General features: G+C 41.0%; 1 protein-coding gene across 4 annotated transcripts in view; it reads left to right on the top strand.

Moving 5' to 3' along the window:
* rara (retinoic acid receptor alpha) overlaps nt 1-13,627 on the top strand; it is a 282,413-nt gene that overhangs the window by 187,051 nt on the left and 81,735 nt on the right. Inside the window, exon 1 of one of the 4 annotated variants that reach the window (XM_062957877.1) lies at nt 1,292-1,435. The exons of the other annotated variants lie outside the window; for them this stretch is intronic. The gene's annotated coding sequence lies outside the window, so the exon portion shown is untranslated. Of the gene's footprint in view, nt 1-1,291; nt 1,436-13,627 lie in introns of those variants that run through there. 4 annotated transcript variants of the gene reach the window in all.

Raw genomic sequence — 13,627 nt, 5'->3', positions numbered from 1 at the left:
TTTTCCTGGCAAGGTGCAGAGAGAGGTTTGACTCTTTGAGACTGAAGATGTGATTTGCCGATGGTTATGCGGTAGGTTTCCATGCCCAAGTAGGGATTCAAATCCTCATCTCCCAAGGCCATAGTCCAACCCTCAAGCTACATGACATTGCCATTCCCTAAGGTACAAATGGGCTTGTCTGGATTCTGTTGTAACCATGCGTCTTTCCATAGCAGCTGAAAAATAAAGGGAAGTGGAGAGGGTAAATGTCAGAGGTTCTTCAACGTTAGGAAAAGCTATGCTGGGGGTGTTCTTGTTGTTATATTGAAAAAACAAACAAACAAACAAACTTTAAAGCTCTCATCTTCATGCAAACCTGAACCAGAACTGCATGTTGATATGGACAATGTGTAAAATTTCACCTGTATACTTACAGGGCATGATGGCTGCTGTGAAGGTGTCAGTGTAAGAGCATAAGCAGCTGTTGCATAGCGGGGAGAAATCCATTGGTAATGGATACCTCCTCAGGCAAATCCCAAAGAAGTGTTTGTTGTTATTGTTCTGTGTCTTCACCTGCTCCAATGTATAGTGATCTTATCACATGAATATTTGTGAGGACATGGGCAAGCCTTATTCAGGTGAGATTTGCCATTGGCACCTGTTCCAAAGCTTTTATTACGTTAGTGTGTTGGCTGCAGTGTGCAAGTTTGCCCCCATATCTAAAGAGACATCTCTCAGTCTATATGAAATAAGCAAAAAATATATATTTTTAAAACGTAAGAGAAGGGTTTGCATGAGATATTTAGTTTCCCCATACATTTCATTACTGCAATTTATATATGTGTGTATATAACTGATAAGGGGTTGATTTAACCCCTGGTTTGCTTGTTAAATTGAATGATGCATGTCTAAAAAGTGTATCCCCAACATGTAATGTTTGGAAATCTCTGCTCTTAGGCTAAGAGAGTAATCCAGGGATTTCCATGATTGGTTAGGGATTTGAACCTTGGTCCTAGTCTTAGTCCAACATTCAGTCCAATACACTTTGGTGGCTCTCACAAAGAAGTATTTGGCTTTGTGTAAGCCAGTGGTTCTCAATCTATGGGTCCCCAGATGTTTTGGCCTTCAACTCCCAGAAATCCTAACAGCTGGTAAATTGGCTGGAATTTCTAGGAGTTATAGGCCAAAACACCTGGGGACCCACAGATTGAGAACCACTGGTGTAAGGCATAAAGAGGATTCAAGGCTTGGTGAATAAATAGAGCTTCAGGCACCCAAGGGAAAATGAATTGTGTAATATCAATCCTTAGGATTGGCAAGGAGCAGTACATCTCAGGATCAGTCAAGTCTGATATAAACCCTCGGAGTTTGGCCTGCATACTCTTGCCTGGTTGACAGAGTCTTTGTCTCTGGCCGTTAATCCTGGTGATCAAGTTTTGGGGGACATGCCATTAAGGTTTGAGCAGAATTACTTTTTGGGGCAACAGCCCACAGCACAACCCCTACCTCTGGTGATAACTTATTCAAGCTCTTAAAACACTGTGCAATCAAATCTGATATGGGAAATATGGGTTTGTTTTACCCAGTGAGACTAGAGGTCTTTGGCTCTTGCTCTCTAAACTTTAGTTTCAGCAGACAGCTTTGAAATTAACAAGATTGGAATGTAGTTTGGAACAGTGCTCTCTCTCTCTCTGTCTATCTCTGATTACACCGTTTTTTTCCTCTGCCAATTCTCGTTTTTGTATTGTTTTGCCTGATAATAGGGGTCTCCATTTCATTTTCCTCTCTTTGTATGAAATGACCTATAAAATGCTTTTAGAGGGCTTCGTTTTCAAAGAGCCTCAGAGAATAGCTCTTTGGGTAAAATAAATCTGTGGATATTTAAATGGAGGATTGAAGCCATTTTTAAGAACAGTGAAGGACTGGTGTACATGGGTCTACATACATACTCTGTGATTTAAAATGTTAAAAACCCAAGAAATTATATTTGCTTACTTCAATTTTGATTTTATTACTTTTAGCTTATCCTAGTCATATTGAGAAATGATATCCGAGGTTGAAGCCCCATTGTCTGATCAGTGGACCTACTTTCTACTAGTTTATCATTTCATCCAGAATGGGATGACTGCTTTTAAGACTTAGTCTTCTAGCCATAACAGCTAGAAATTATGTCCTGTCTACTTTTTGAATCAGTGGTTCCCAACCTTTGGGCCTCCAGGTGATTTGGACTTCAGCTCCCACAGTTCCCAACAGCTGGTAAATTGGCTGGGATTTCTGGGAGTTGAAGTCCAAAACACCTGAAGGCCCAAAGGTTGGGAACCACTGCTCTAAATAGAGGAGAATATTTTTCTTTTGGTGGTGACTAATATTTTGTAAAGTCATGGGAGGACGCTCTAGAGTTCTGTCTGAAACTTCCTTCCTTGCTGAGCAGAGAAATTTGGCAAGGGCTGAAATTGGCAGCGTTTACATGAGTAAATGGTGTATATGCTTGCGCTTTCCCTTTAACTCCTTTCTCAGTGGACACAATGTAGGAGTTGAGTTCTTTTCCTAAGTGAAACTATTTGTGTTTTTCCATTTCCTGCAGTCGGGATTGTTAGTGCTAATACTCATATTGACTAGCACGTACTTATGATCTAAAATACTTACTCTGTTCCACTGTGAATTTGTTGCTAAAAATATTCCCTGGTATGTACAAAGAGGACGAGGGAGGCCCAAAGGTGCCTTTAGTATCATGTGCTAAAATGCCCTTGAAGTGCATTAGGGGTTTGTTGCACTAAAATATCTCCTTGGGTGAAAATGGACCTGTCTCTTACCCTTCTCTTAATAATTGTCTTCAGTCCTTTTTCAATATATAACTGTCTTCTGTACTGGAGGATAATGGTTTGTATGGAGGGCTGTTCTATGCATCTTGTGGTCTATGACCATGGGGATTGGTTTGAACTTCGTTCTCCAGTATTCAAACCCAATAATGTTATTGGTGCATCTACACCAGTGATTCCCAACCTGTGGGTCCCCAGATGTTTTGACCTTCAACTCCCAAAAATTCTAACAGCTGGTAAACTGGCTGGGATTTCTGGGAATTGTAGGCCAAAACACCACTGATCTACACGGTAGAGTCAATTCAGTATGTCACCACTTTAACTTCCATGACTCCATGCCATGCAATCCTGGGAGTTGTAGTTTGGTAAGACGCCATTCACTCTTTGGCAGTGAAGGTTAAACCTTGTAGAACTATATTTCCCATGACTCCTTTCACCTTGCTGCAGTTCACGTTATGACTCAAGCCTCCTAGTTCTAGTTTGGGCTACAAACTCCTGTTTTAGGACCGGCAAATGCTTTTTTGTAGTCTACAGTTATTAAATTTTGCTGTCCCTACAGTCTAAATTATTACCATAATGCAGTGGCATGAGCAAAGGGAATTGCTATTCACCTTCCAATAATGGTGTTAAATTATTCTTAAGTTGTACTTCTTATCATACCTCATGTTAAAGAAAAAATAGTTAAGTGCATGTAAGTTGGGGCGGAGTCATGTAGTCCCCCAAATGTTATTGGATAGCGAGTGTCATCCTAGGAAGTATAGGAATAGTAAGGAGTGCTGGGAGTTGTAGTACAACATCTGGAAAGTAGCAGGGTTCTCACATTTGGTGCACACTATTCGATCTTGCTGGTGTATAGTTTGCCCTCTCAGTTGCCCACCTTTTCATTCCATACGAAAGCAGCCAAAATTACACAGATCTTGGAGCAAAGTTGAATTGAGTAATGCTTCCCTTAACTGTGGCTGTTCCTTTTGGTGGTACCATGTATACTCATGCATGTGCCAATTTTATGTATAAGTCAAGGGCAGGTTTGGGGGCAAAAATATGGATTTTTATATGATCCATTAATAAGTTGAGGGTCATTCCACAGAGAGGTAAAAGCACCGATGCTGTTATCACAATTTCCCTACCCAGGCATTCACGAAAGCTAGAAGCTGTATTTTGGTAGAGAAAGTGGAAGGATTGCTGCTTCTTTTAGGACTAAACCCTTGCCTTTCACCACTCTGCTCAAAGAAGTGGTTGGTTCTTTTTTTGACAACAGTTAAAGTTCAGTGCTCACACTGACTTTTTTGTGGGGAATTTTTGACTAAAATGTCTAAACCAGTGGTTCTCAACCTACGGGTTCCCAGGTGTCCTACAACTCCCAGATATCCCAGCCAGTTTACCAGCCTTTGGATTTCTGGGAGCTGAAGGCCAAAACATCTGGGGACCCACAGGTTGAGAACCACTGGTCTAGACTTATACATGAGTCTTTGTGTGTATGATCCCTGTGCATGTGTACAGAGGCATTCTTGCTTGTATAGTGGACTGAGATGAGTTGACATGTTTGTTGGTCTTAATAGACTCACTTAAGGGTTTCAGTTGCATGGATGTATGAGTGAAGTGTGCATCTACCCAGAGATTCACCCATCAGAGCATAGTGCAGAATAGTGGCAGGTGGACACAGACTAAGCAATAAGAACAGGATATCTTTGGGTACATAATCACCTTAGCTATTGCAATAGTGACATAATTGAGACTCAAAAACTTTTGCCTTTCAGAGATCTATCAAGATATCCCAATTTGTGTTGCCGAAGGCTCTCATGGCTAGAATCACTGGGTTGCTGTGAGTTTTCCAGGCAGTATGGCCATGTTCCAGAAGCATTCTCTTCTGACGTTTCGCCCACGTGTATGACAGGCATCTTCAGAGGTTGTGAGGTCTGTTGGAAACTAGGCAAGTGGGGTTTATATATCTGTGAAATGTTCAGGGTGGGAGAAAGAACTCTTGTCTGCCTGAGGCAAGTGTGAATATGCAAACTGGCTAGCTTGATTAGCATTGAATAGCCTTGCAGCTTCAAAGCCTGGCTACTTCCTGCCTGGGGTAATCCTTTGTTGGGAGGTTTTAACAGGCCCTGATTGTTTCTTGTCTGGAATTCCCCTGTCTTCTGAGTGTTGGTCTTTATTTACTGTCCTGATTTTAGACTTTTTAAATACTGATAGCCAGATTTTGTTCATTTTCATGGATTCAGGAAGTAGCCAGGCTTTGAAGCTGCAAGGCTTTTCAATGCTAATCAAGCTAGCCAGTTTGTAACATTCAAACTTGCCTCAGGCAGACAAGAGTTCTTTCTCCCACCCTGGACCTTCCACATATATATAAACCTCACTTGCCTAGTTTCCAACAGACCTCACAACCTCTGAGGATGCCTGGCATAGATGTGGGCGAAATGTCAGGAGAGAATGCTTCTGGAACATGGCCATACAGCCTGGAAAACTCACAGCAACCCAGATTCCAGTCTGTCTCTTGGCCACTCTTAATCTAAAGTGGAATCCCATTTTGGTTTCAGCAGGAGAGTTTTTAACATGAGTTTAATTGTTTTTCCTGGTATCTTTAAAAGTGCTTAACTTTGGTTCTCTTGTGCCTCTGATTTTAACAACAGGATTAACAATTTGGTTTCTTCCTTTCCTCCCTTTCATATTTACCTCTTCTCTCTCTTTTCCCCATTTGAAACATCATTTCCCCTCTTGTTCTTTTTCTTCTTCTTTTTTAATTTCATCAGTCTTTTATTTTTGTTTTGATTTCATTTTTATTCATTCTGTTATCTCCCCCTTCTACTTTCTTCTACTTGGCAGCTTTCCCTTTTCTTTTGTTTCTCTTCTTTTTGGACTCCCCCTTTCCTTCCCATACATATGTGCCTTGTTCTCCTTTTTTCTCTCATGCGTATCTTTGCTCTCCTCCCATATTTAATCTTTCTCCCTTTCTGCCTCTTATGCTCTATTTTCTTTCTTATGCTCTTTCCCCGCTCTTTCTTTGTCTCTGCCCCCCTCCCCAGCCTCTTTCATCACAGCCTTTTACTAAATGAGTCAAAACAGACATTTGTCATGTTCCCTACAGGAAGTACGGGGGCTTTTGTTCAAAAAGCTGCTGGCTAAGCAGAGCCTCTGACTTTCTATTATTATTTAAACAGGCCCCACTGAGCTTTTTCTCTTGAACGCACGCGCACATGTGTGCACAGCCTGCCAGTTTTTGCAGGGCAGGAGGCAGATTTGAAAACTCAATCTCTCTTAAAATAATAATTGCAGCTTTCCCAACTTTTTTTGGTTACTATCGCGGGACGAGGGGCAGATATAAGACTACATATTTTGAGGCTCAAGGGAGAGATGCTAGCAATGCATATTTATAGATTTATTAATTTTTAAAACATATTTTAAAATCCCCGCCTGTATTACTGGTTGAAGCCTGTGTTCACAAAAACATGATGAGATATTTGTCTCATGTATCTTCTGCATTGGTCGAAGGGTATTTTAGCCTACTTTCCTTGAAATTGAAGCTTTCTTGGATCCTGTAGAACAATGGTTCTCAACCTTCCTAATGCCGTGACCCTTTAATACAGTTCCTCATGTTGTGGTGACTCCGAACCATAAAATTATTTTTGTTGTTACGTACTTCATAACTGTAATTTTGCTATTGTTATTAATTGTAATGTAAATATCTGATATGCAGGATATATTTTCATTCACTGGGCCAAATTTGGCCCACATTTGAATACTAGTGGGGTTGGGGGAAATTGATTTTGTCATTTGGGAGTTGTAGTTGCTGGGATTTATAGTTCACCTACAATCAAGGAGCATTTCTGTTGGATCTTGTAGATGTAAATAAATACAGTAGAAGCTTTACCATGGCTTCTGAACCAAAGTTTACCCTGCAATGTAATAACTTGTCACTCAGGTTTGTGAAATAAGGAACAGTAACTTCAGTTCGATAGGTCAAACAGAGCAACAATATATACAATAGCCTCTGGTTTCTTACAGAGAACAGAGGAAATAAACAGTCCTTTTAAAACAGTCTTTAAATATATATGCCTCATTGTCTCAAAAATGATCAGGCTTCAGAGAGTCGGCAGCCATTAATTTCCTAGCTGTTATTTCTTCACTCTTTGAGGTAAAAGTGCCTGTTCAAACAATTTCTCTCAGCAGCAAGCCAGAGATAGTAGCAAATCATAATGTTGGCTCCTGACACGCTTAGCCAATCAGCTGCTGCCACGTCTTTCCAGTCAACCCATTATATCATGGTGCCTTTTACAAATCCCCACAATTCCAAACTCCACCAACAATGGAATTGAACCAAACTCGGCACACAGAACTCCCATGACCAACAGAAAATACTGGAAGGGTTTGGTGGGTACTGACCTTAAGTTTTGGAGTTGTAGTTCACTTACATCCAGAGAGCACTGTGGACGCAAACAGTGACGGATCTGGACCAAACTTGGTGCAAATACTCAATATGCCTAAATGTGAACATTGATGGAGTTTGGGGAAAATAGACCTTGACATTTGGGAGTTGTAGTTGCTGGGATTTATAGTTCACCCACAATCAAAGACTCTCTTGATCCCCACCAATGATAGTATTGGGCCAAACTTCCCACACAGAACCCGCATGGCCAACAGAAAATACTGGTCTTTGGTGACCCCTCTGACACCCCCTCGTGATCCCCCCAGGGGTCTCAATCCCCAGGTTAAGAAACGCTGCGGCTGAGAAGGGTGGGATAGAAATGATAGAAATAAATAAATTTTACATTAATAAATGCCTAAATAAAGTATTGGAGCATTGGATAGCATCTTTTCTCATTTCTTCTTGTAGAAAAAGTGCAATGTTTGTGTTACCGGTACATGGATATGCCTGGAAGAAAACATAGAAGGTTCCTATTTTATGTTCATATGAACCATTATAGAGAAGAGGTGTGTATATCTCTTTATAGAGCTCCGGTATTAATGGTGTGTGTGTGTGTGTGTATATATATGGCTGTGGGTAAAAGCCAATTATTCCATGGCTCAATAGAAATTGTGATGGAAACGAACAAATTGGAGTATTTTAATTGTCTACATTAAGGGTTTATACTAATGACTTTTTTATGACAGCTAAGAACCTTTTTTAATATACTAGTATAATAGATTTCTAAATCATATTGTAGAATTGCGAATATTATCATTACTTTGATTAATGTAATCAACCTTATTAGTCCCTCCCCTCCTCCCTTCTTCCCGTTTTTTCTTTTTTGGTATTAGATTTTGCAGATATCAAGGGTTATAGCTTTAAGCAGTTTATATCTTGGGCATTGTTTTTGTTTTTTTCCTCCTCTTGTGCGGTAAATAAATTTCAAAATAAGAGTGCCCTGTATTCGGAGTCGCTAATTATGTCAGCTCCTGAAACAAAACAGTGAAAAGAATGTATTAAATAATACCTTCTGTTCTGATCTGGTCGACTTTAATTTTTTGGGATGTGGAGAAGGTTATGACAACAATGTTTTGAGACACACAGAGTGTTATTCTTGTTGATTTCCTGCAACATGGTGCAACAACGAAGCAATGTAACACTTTAAGAAACTTAAGGAGGCAATAAGAAAGAAGAGACCACTAAAAGACATTTGTTGCATCAAGCTTCGTCATGATAATGCACCCGCACACACGTCATTTTTCACAACCCAGGCGATTGCAAAAATGGGCCGGTCAGTATTGCCTACATGAGCCCCTGGTGGCGCATTCGGTTAAACTCTTGTGCCAGCAGGACTGCTGACCTGAAGGTTGTGTTGTTGACCTGAAGGTTGCTAGTTCGAATCTGGGGAGAGGTCAAATGAGCTCCCTCTGTCAGCTCCAGCTCTCCATGCAGGTGGGACAGGGATGAGGACATGAGAGTAGCCTCCCACAAGGATGGCAAAACATCAAAACATCCAGACATCCCCTGGGCAACATCCTAGCAGACGGCAAATTCTCTCACACCAGAAGCAACTTGTAGTTTCTCAAGTCGCTCCTGACACGAAAAAAAGTAATGTCTATGTCCTCGATTTGGCCCCTTCTGACTTTCACCTTTTTGGACGTCTGAAAGACAACCTACATGGTTACAGAATCAGTGACCTGAATGACATTAAAACAGCTTTAAAATCATGGGCTGCAAAGCAAAATCCTGAATTTTTCCAAAATGGTTTTGATGCCTGGGCTAAACAATGACGCAAATGTGTACAAACTGATGGTGACTACGTTGAGCGGTAGTTTAGAGGATAGTTCAGGCTATGATCTGTAGCAACTTCTTCAGTTATATGTTCATTCATAACATTTTTATGACACAGGAGGCAAAACCTTTTGACCCACCCTCATATATTTATTAGGAGGGCCAGGGTGGTGTAATGTTCGAACATTGAGTTACGACTCTGGAGACCAGGGTTCAAATAATGGCTTGGCCATGGAAAACTACTGCATGATCTTGAACTAGTCACACTCTCTCAACCTTAGAAGAAGGCAAAGGCTTTCTCCCTCTGAACAAATCATAGAGTCAGAGTTGGAAGAGACCTTGTGGGCCATCCAGTCCAACCTCCTGCCAAGAGGCAGGAACATCGCATTTAAAGCACCCCCGACAGATGGCCATCCAGGCTATGCTTAAAAGCATCCAAAGAAGGAGCCTCCACCACACTTCATGGTGGAGAGTTACACTGCTGAACAGCTCTCACAGTGAGGAAGTTCTTCCTAATGTTTGTTTATTTATTTATTTGCGACATTTATATACCGCCCTTCTCACCCCGAAGGGGATTCAGGGCGGTTTACAAGTATATATACATAATATATATAATATTATACAACTATATTGCAATATTATTAGTAATATTGCATGTAATATAAATATACAATTATAATAGTGAATTATAATTATTATTACATTGTATTACAACATAATATTATTATTAATATTAATATTATATGTTCAGGTGGAATCTCCTTTCCTGTAGTTTAGAGCCATTGTTCTGCATTCTAGTCTCCAGGGCAGCAGCAAACAAGCTTGCTATCTTCCTCCCTATGACTTCCCCTCACATATCTATACATGGACATCACCACGTCTCCTCTCAGCCTGCTCTTCTGCGGGCTAAACATGCCCAGTTCTTTAAGCCGCTCCTCATAGGGCTTGTTCTCCAGAACCTTATTCATTTTAGTTGCCCTCCTCTGGACACATTCCAGCTTGTCAATATCTCCCTTTGATTGCGGTGCCCAGAATTGGACACCGTATTCCAGGTGTGGTCTGACCAAGGCAGAATAGAGGGGTAGCATGACTTCCCTGGATCTAGACACTATACTCCTATTGATGCAGGCTAAAATCTCATTGGCTTTTTTTTTTTGCTGCCGCATCACATTGTTGGTTCATGTTTAACTTATTGTCCACGAGGATTCCAAGATCTTTTTCACACATACTGCTGTCGAGTACGTGTGAAAGTACGTCCTACTGTCATGCCAAGAAAACCTTGTGATAAGGTCACCAAAAGTCAGAAACAAAGGCGCACAACATTTTATTCACCAGAAATATTTCCCCATCCCATGATATATGTGACCTCAGTCCTTTATCTGAAATTATGTGCTATTAAAGTTCAAAGTCCCAAGGACTCAGGTAGAGCTTTCAGAAGAAAAACACCTTTCGTAGTCAGTATGTATGGTAATTTCAGTGTTTGCATCATGGGAAAGGCTTTTTCCAGACACAACCAGGAGTAAACCAACTAGAAGAAAAAGAGGGTTTTGGATGATTTTATGGGGAGGAGGGGTAGATGGGGGATGCTTGATCCCTGACCTTATCCTCTTTGAAAGGTTTTTTTCCCTTAAAGAGAAGAGATGACAAGACTTACAAAAGCTTGAATTGCTCTCTATTTATTTACCTGTTACTGTTTTACCAGAATGGCATTGTCCTGTCAGAGAGAAAATAGTACCAAAGTGCCTCATCACAGCATTTTCTAAGCAAGCCTCGCCATAAACAACCTTCTCCCCCTTTCCCCCAGGATGTATATCTCCTACTAGCTCTTCACTTTTGAAAGGAAAATTTGAGAGGGGGGGAATAGTGGCGGTGATGTGGTGTGTATGCGGTGTGTGTTTTATGGTACACTTGTGTGGAGATTTTGAGCCTCGAGGGCTTGAAAGATAGAAAGATTGTGCAATGGGGAGGGGGGTGTTATAAAAGCATTTCCACCCTGTATCAGAAGGCTTTTTGACAAAAAACCCTGGAGGAGTCTCCTTATCAGATGAAAAGGAGAGACTTTTATTTTCCGGCTGTGTTAAAGGAAAGGGGGGAGTTTCAGGTTTCCCCCCTCCCTCTCAATTCCATGTTTCTTTTGAAAGTGAGAAGTAAGTGTGAAACTGTCATTTCCAGTCTGTCTCTTGTTGTGAATTCCTGCAACCTGTCAAGACAGGTTGCCATACACTTTAAAATCCATACACTTTCTATATCCAGTGGTCAATTTGTAGGGGAGATTATGCCTCAACCCTTATGTGGCTTGCTGGTAACTCCTCCTCCTCTTTGCTTTGACATGTGCGGCGTGAAAGGTGTATTTTGCACCTTTTAAGGGTATGTTCACCCATTACTATTTCCCATGATCTTGTGGAGCATTGCAAACAAATGCGAGGGCTGAACAACGGTGCATTTGGAAAGGCCTTCATCGATAACGTGGCCCATCTTCCGCCGTCTTTTGTGCAAGGCCTATGAAACACAGCGCATAGGCCCCTGTCATGTGGCTTAATCCCTACCATGTGGTTTGTCCCTGTGATGCCGCAAGTCATTTGAAAAATCCTCCATATGCCGGCATCTGTGGAGAGGGATGCTTTTCAGCACACTTCTATGAAATATGTGCAAGGGGGACCATATGTTTGTGTAGAAATTATCTGGATGACGGTGATGATTATTATTATGTTTATTTACACCCTGCTTTTTCTTTCCACAAAGGAGACCCAAAACACCTTGAGAAAAAATATTAAAGCTGAAATTTTGCAGATCAGCCTACTATTAATTCAGTTTTCCTGGTACACATATCTTGATTTGTATCTTACCATTTCCCCCACATTGTGGTTATTGTTAAAGATGATGCATGAAGGATTGAAACTTTCAGAAAATGAAGGAGTTAAAATTGAGGTACAATTCGATATTGGCCGCTTGGTGAGTTACTCACCTTCTTGAATAATTCCTAGAGAAAGAATGCTGTCATTTGGGGCTGGAGGGTCTTTGGCCATCCAGATGTTTTGGATTACAGTCCAGTGGAGTGAGATGATCTCACTCCATTGGCCATTCCGGCTAACGTTTCTGGAGATTGAGCTCCTAAACATCTCAAAGGTCAAAGGTTTTATGTCCCTGCCATAATTTCTGCTCTTAGTCGGGACTGGAAGACAATAGATAACAATGAGAAGGAATTGATTTCTGGACCAGAATGGCTGAAATTGGGGGCTGGGCGGGGAGTTGAATGCAAAAGTATTGTCCAGAGCACATGGCTTTGCTCAAGTCACCTCCAGCTATGTTGCATTTGATGTTGCACTTGACTATCCTTGATTCTTGTTAGTCCCACTTTGTGTGGTCTGAATTATGTAGCTGATATGGGAAAGGCATCATTGCGTTGTATATAGTGAGTGAAGGAAGCTTGCATTTACTGGACATTTGGGGTATTTTTAAATAGGCGAATAAGCCAATAGAAGCCCAAGAATAAAGTCAAAAGAAGAATAAAATGTAAGCAGACTAAAGGCATTTAACGGTAATTCATTTATAATTCCATAAGCCCTTCCCCTTCTGTCCAAACATCTCTTGTTTCTAGGGTTCAGTCATGATCCTGGAATGCAAAGCTAACATGCTTTCTTTTGCTGTTGTTGTAAGAATTATCTGTGAAGACTATATCACTGACGTGTTCTGTTTGTAGAACGTTCCTGCAGAATCTGTGCCAATTGTTGCACAGCAGTAGAGAACTCGGCACCACGAATTCAAAAGCGGTCCTATCTGTATTTTAATTTCTTACTTTGTCTAATTTCTTTTGGTTCAGCTAGTCATGAGTGAGGAGCAAAAGGATGCATGAAATACGTCACTTGTCTCTTCATGTTTCACACAGGGTCCATTCTGCCTTTACCAACCATTGTCCACATACTTTCAAATTTTGTTTTACCAAGTTTATGGACTAAATATATTTTTTTCTTTCATTTATGCTTCTAAAAATGGGAGAGGATGAACGGAGAACCTTGGGATACTGACTTCAGTGAGCAATATTAAATTCGATCCTTGTACAAAATAGCAAAGTAGACATAAGTTCTCACTCATGGTTGACACATAATATTTTTGGTCCATATTCCTGATAGGGGAGCCCTATAGCTCTATATCAGGATCCATGCTGTGCCTGCAGAAGAGCCAGTGTTCAATCCTTGACATCTCCAGATAGGACTTCATGTGACCCTTTCTGTAACCCTGAAGTGCCATTGTCTGTTAGGGAAAGCAGTAGTGATCTAGATCAGTGGTTCTTGACCTGGAGGTCCCCAGATGTTTTTTCCTTCAACTCTCAGAAATCCTAACAGCTGGTAAACTGGCTGGAATTTCTGGGAGTTGTAGGCCAAAACACCTGGGGACCCACAGGTTGAGAACCACTGATCTAGATAAACCAATGGATTAACCTGGTACAGTCAGCTCTCCACATTCACTGGCGGTAGGGGTACAGGATCCCCATGAATAAAAGCCGTGAAAAAAAAATGCTATTATTTAAACTGGGGGAACACCTCTCCAGCAATTTCAAGGTTCTCCAGCATAACTCTGTGGTCAATTTTTGCTGGAAGCTGACCATAGAATCTCAATCTGTGGATCCCCA

This window comes from Anolis carolinensis, chromosome 6, assembly GCF_035594765.1.
Source record: "Anolis carolinensis isolate JA03-04 chromosome 6, rAnoCar3.1.pri, whole genome shotgun sequence".
NCBI classification, from domain to species: domain Eukaryota; kingdom Metazoa; phylum Chordata; class Lepidosauria; order Squamata; family Dactyloidae; genus Anolis; species Anolis carolinensis.
The sequence above is the reverse complement of the archived record's forward strand: the minus strand, read 5'-3'. Positions and strand labels throughout refer to the sequence as shown.